Source organism: Prionailurus viverrinus, chromosome B2, assembly GCF_022837055.1.
Source record: "Prionailurus viverrinus isolate Anna chromosome B2, UM_Priviv_1.0, whole genome shotgun sequence".
Classification (NCBI taxonomy): Eukaryota; Metazoa; Chordata; class Mammalia; order Carnivora; family Felidae; genus Prionailurus; species Prionailurus viverrinus.
The window spans coordinates 129,865,958-129,870,440 of record NC_062565.1 but is presented as its reverse complement, the minus strand read 5'-3'; the positions used below and the strand labels follow the sequence as shown (position 1 = coordinate 129,870,440).

Sequence of the window (4,483 nt, the reverse complement as noted above, 5' to 3'; positions counted from 1 at the left end):
CTTTCAGTGCTCATAGTAATTGTCTTTTCATAAAAAAGTTTTTTTTCGGGGCGACTGGGTGGCTCAGTCGGTTAAGCGGCCAACTTCAGCTCAGGTCATGATCTTGCGGTCCGTGAGTTCGAGCCCCGCGTCGGGCTCTGTGCTGACAGCTCAGAGCCTGGAGCCTGTTTCAGATTCTGTGTCTCCCTCTCTCTCTGACCCTCCCCTGTTCTTGCTCTGTCTCTCCCTGTCTCAAAAATAAATAAAACGTTAAAATAAAAAAATAAAAAAAAATAAAGTTTTTTTTCCCTCTTGGTAATAAAACTGATATAGGTTTACTGTAGGTATTTTAAAACATACTAGGGGTGCCTGGGTGGTTCAGACGGTTAAGCTGCCAACCTTAGCTCAGGTCATAATCTTGCAGTTCAAGGCCCGTGTTGGGCTCTGTGCTGACAGTTCAGAGCCTGGAGCCTGTTTTGGATTCCGTGTCTCCCTCTCTCTTTCTGCCCCTCCCCACTCTGTCTCTGTCTCAAAAATAAATCAACATTAAAAAAAATTAAAGTCATTGTTTAGATCACCATTATTACGGTTTTAGTACATATTCTTTCAGGTTTTTTGAGGGGGTGTGGGATTGGACCTATGGGCCAATTTTTTAGGTGAGCTCATATGAGCTCCAATTTAAATTAATATATATGTTTTGGGCGCTTGAGTGGCTCAGTCGGTTGAGCGGCCGACTTCAGCTCAGGTCATGATCTCACAGCTCGAGTTTGAGCCCTGCGTTGGGCTCTGTGCTGACAGCTTGGAGCCTGGATCCTGCTTCAGATCTGTTTCCCTCTCTCTCTGCCCCTAACCCACTTGCATTCTGTCTCTGTCTCTCTCAAAGGTAAATAAACATTAAAAAAATAAAAAAAAATTTTTTTTTAAATGTTTATTTATTTTTGAGAGAGAGAGAGACAGAGCATGAGTCGGGGAGGGGTGGAGAGGAGACACAGAATCTGAAGCAGGCTCAGGGCTCTTGAGCTGTCAGCACAGAGCCCGATGCGGGGCTCAAACCCATGGACTGTGGGATCATGACCTGAGCTGAAGCCAGATGCTTAACCAACTGAGCCACCCAGGCCCCCCCCCCCCAATTTTTTTTTTAATTAATGAATATGTTTCCTACATTTGTCTTCAAGCAAATTGAAGTTGAAAACCTAGTTGATAATTAGGAATTCTACTCAAATCTTCCCTAAGAATGAAGCAAAATAATGAAGCAGCAATACAGATTTTGATGTAAATTTAAAGAAACACTGATTAGAGAAGTTGCTCTCCTCAACAAAAGAAGTTTAATATGGCCAGATCTTTATTTGTAGTACTGTAGGTTTCATTTGGTCACATTAATCAAATGCAGACATCTGTTTCCAAAAAATGCTTCAGGTGGAGAATGAAAAAGAATACTATTCATATTCCCTAAAATCATGCTAAAGTTGAAAACCTTTTAAAAAATTACTCATTGTTGAAGTTCCTAAAACTACCAAATTTTCAAAACTATGCTATTTACATAAATAAGTATGTTAATAGTTCTAAATCCCAATTAATATTTTATTCGAGATCCAACTTGGACAGATTTATATGATCCCAAACACTAGACTAAGAAAAACCAAAACAGGAGTAAAACCCAACCAAAGCCAAGGAAACAGTGTTACAAGAATCTTATCATAAAAGTAGGGTCATTTGTTTGTTTGAAGAAAGTCATTCTGAGACTGAAGCCTGTCAACCACTTAAATTCCTATCCTGTCCATCTTTACCTTTACAAATGGATACGAAAGGGGAAAAACAAGTATTTAAGCAAATTATAGGGTTTGGTGACTTAGTAGCTATGAAGGAGCTACATGACAAAATACAGTTCAGCATTCTGAGGTCCTGATAAAATGCTTTTAACCCAACTCTAAGAAAAAATATGACCCGAAATTTAAATTTATTTAAGCCATATCTTGCTTAATGTGTAAAATGTACTACAATGGGGTTTCATAACAAGGATTTAAAAATATTCCAGCAAATTCTTGGAATTATCTGTAGTATGAGGGCAAGAATTATAGTAAGGATAGTTAAAAATCAGATCTCTCATTAACTATTTTAAGCCAATAGTTTTTATCCTCCAATCAAATAATCCTTTTCCCAGCATTATTAAATAGGTATAAAATGCCCTGAATTGAATTTCGGTAACCTCTGATTTTCCTTTAATGACTGGAGAAATATTGAAGGCAAACCAAACTAGGTTACTAGACTGAATAGTCTAGATATTGATATTAAAAGAAAATTTTTTAATGTTTATTTTTGACAGACAGAGAGAGTTTGTGAGCAGGCGAGGGGCAGAGAGAGGGGAATTCAAAGCAGGCTCCAGGTTCCACACTGTCAGCACCGAACCTGATGTGGGGCTCGAACTCATGAACGGTGAGATCATGACCTGAGCTGAAGTCAGATGCTTCACCAACTGAGCTGCCCAGGTGCCTTTAGATGTTGATATTTTAAACATGGATATCACTTTAGTAAGATTCTATCTCATTTTCTCATAGGTGTCATATACAAGCAACACAATTACTGTAAAAGTTCAGGCTACTCAAATAAATATGAATCAGGACAACAGAAGGCAAGACCGATGTTTTATCTTCTGTTCAATTTTGCAAGTGAAAGATCTGGTTAGATAAAATCTTCCAAGCAAATAAAATAAGTGCTCATGTAAAATTTTTATATATACACAGTAACAGACACATTTATACAAGTTTGAAGGAGAAAAAATAGAAGCAGTTTCAAGTGATCTCCATGTAACCAATTCACGGGATAAACTGATGGTCTTCATCTCCTCAGAAAAGGAGGTGCCTAGGGCAGGCTGCAGGCTTTCCGTTAGTAGGCGTCTATCTGGTGCACCCTTCGCTTTGATTTCCACTTGCTGCAATCTGCGTTTACCAAGTCGCGTAGAGTTTGTTACTATAGGGGCTGAAGAGTATTCTTCGACAATTCATGTCTGCCTAGAAGCTCAGAAGGTGATCTTACTTGGAAATGGCGTCTTTGCAGATGTAACGAAAGTTAAGTATTGAGACAAGATCATACTGTACGTGGGTGGGTCCTAAGTGAGAGTATTCTTATGAGAGAAAGAGCACAGACAGAGAAGGCCATGTGAAGACAGAGGCAGAGACGAAGTTTGCTGCTACAAGCTAAGGGACACCTGGGCCACCAGAGGCTGGGAGAGTCAAGAAAGGATTGAACAGTCTTCCCTATAGCCTTCAGAGGGAGCATGGCCCTGCTGATACCTTGATTTTGGACGTCCAAAATCAAGAATGGTGAGAAGAGAAATTTCTGTTAAGTCACCCAATTAGCAATAATTTGTTACATCGGCTCTAAGAAATTAATAGTTACCAAACGGATTATGCCAGTTGAACTTGTTATCATGAGTATATAAACTGATGACGTGAGTGCGAAGAGCTGTAGTTTCTGTGAAAACTAAGCTGAACTTTGAAAAGCCTCGATAAAAGTGTTGTTTTTTTAGGGGCACCTGGCTGGCTCAGTTGGTGGAGCCTGAGACTTCTGATCTCAGGGTTGTGAGCGTGAGCCCCATGTTGGGGGTAGAGACTACTTAAAATCTTAAAAAAAAAAAGTGTGTTGCTGTTTTAAAATTTAAAGATATTGGCTAATTGTGGGCAAAACAGTTCTAAAAGATTGGAGGAAAATATAGCAAAAACCTACAAGCATTCTGTATCGGTGGCTCACAATTATATAATGGAATGTAGTGCACGTGATCTGCACAAGAAGGAGTTAGGAGTGCCTCAAAGCAGACCCATACGAAAAAGGTAGAAAAGACCTGGTCCCTAGATTAAATAAGTGGCAACTAAAGAATATTTATATTTTAAGTTAAAATATCTAAGAATAAGTTTTTTTGTGTGTGATAGATACCCTGCTTTATTTAAGTGACCTTTGGATTAACCAAACTATTGGTCCCAGACAAGAGGGGTCCTATTGTACTAGCTGAAGACACATTTGTAATATCTAAGGCCAGTTAGCTTCAAATGCATGTGGGTTTTACCTGATCATCTCTTCAACTGCCACAGCGCCACAGATGCAGGTGACTCCAGGTGAAAATTGTCAGCTGATCAGAATACGATCCTTTTTTTTTTTTTTTTTTTTTTTTTTACAAGGCCACACCTGTTCAGTCTCAAATATTCCTTGGATGAAATCCTGGGTTAATACTGCTGCAAGAGATGCAGGCCCTATTACATACACATTCACTAATTTTCCAAAACGCAGTTTTTCCTCCACCCTATTAGAAAATAACATCACTATTTTCTGTCAAATTTGGAAGAGAAATATTTGCTATCTGCAACACTTTTACATCTGTTTCTTTTTTTAAACATTGTAGACATTACATTTTTTTAAACATTGTTCCTCTGTTGGAGGAACATAAAGCGATGTCACTGACAATATTCTTATGTTACTGAAAATATATCAAATGCACTAATGATATGCAACA

The 4,483-nt window shown here is 38.6% G+C and overlaps 1 protein-coding gene across 2 annotated transcripts in view; it reads right to left on the bottom strand.

Moving 5' to 3' along the window:
* Positions 1-2,433: 2,433 nt before the first annotated feature.
* The window catches only part of PEX3 (peroxisomal biogenesis factor 3), a 32,763-nt gene continuing 30,713 nt past the window's right edge, over positions 2,434-4,483 (bottom strand). The window contains exons 13-14 of one of the 2 annotated variants that reach the window (XR_007152323.1): positions 4,040-4,205; positions 2,445-2,915 (exon numbers count right to left, since the gene is read on the bottom strand). The gene's annotated coding sequence lies outside the window, so the exon portion shown is untranslated. Of the gene's footprint in view, positions 4,206-4,483 lie in introns of both variants that reach the window. The other variant, XR_007152322.1, reaches the window with a different exon arrangement.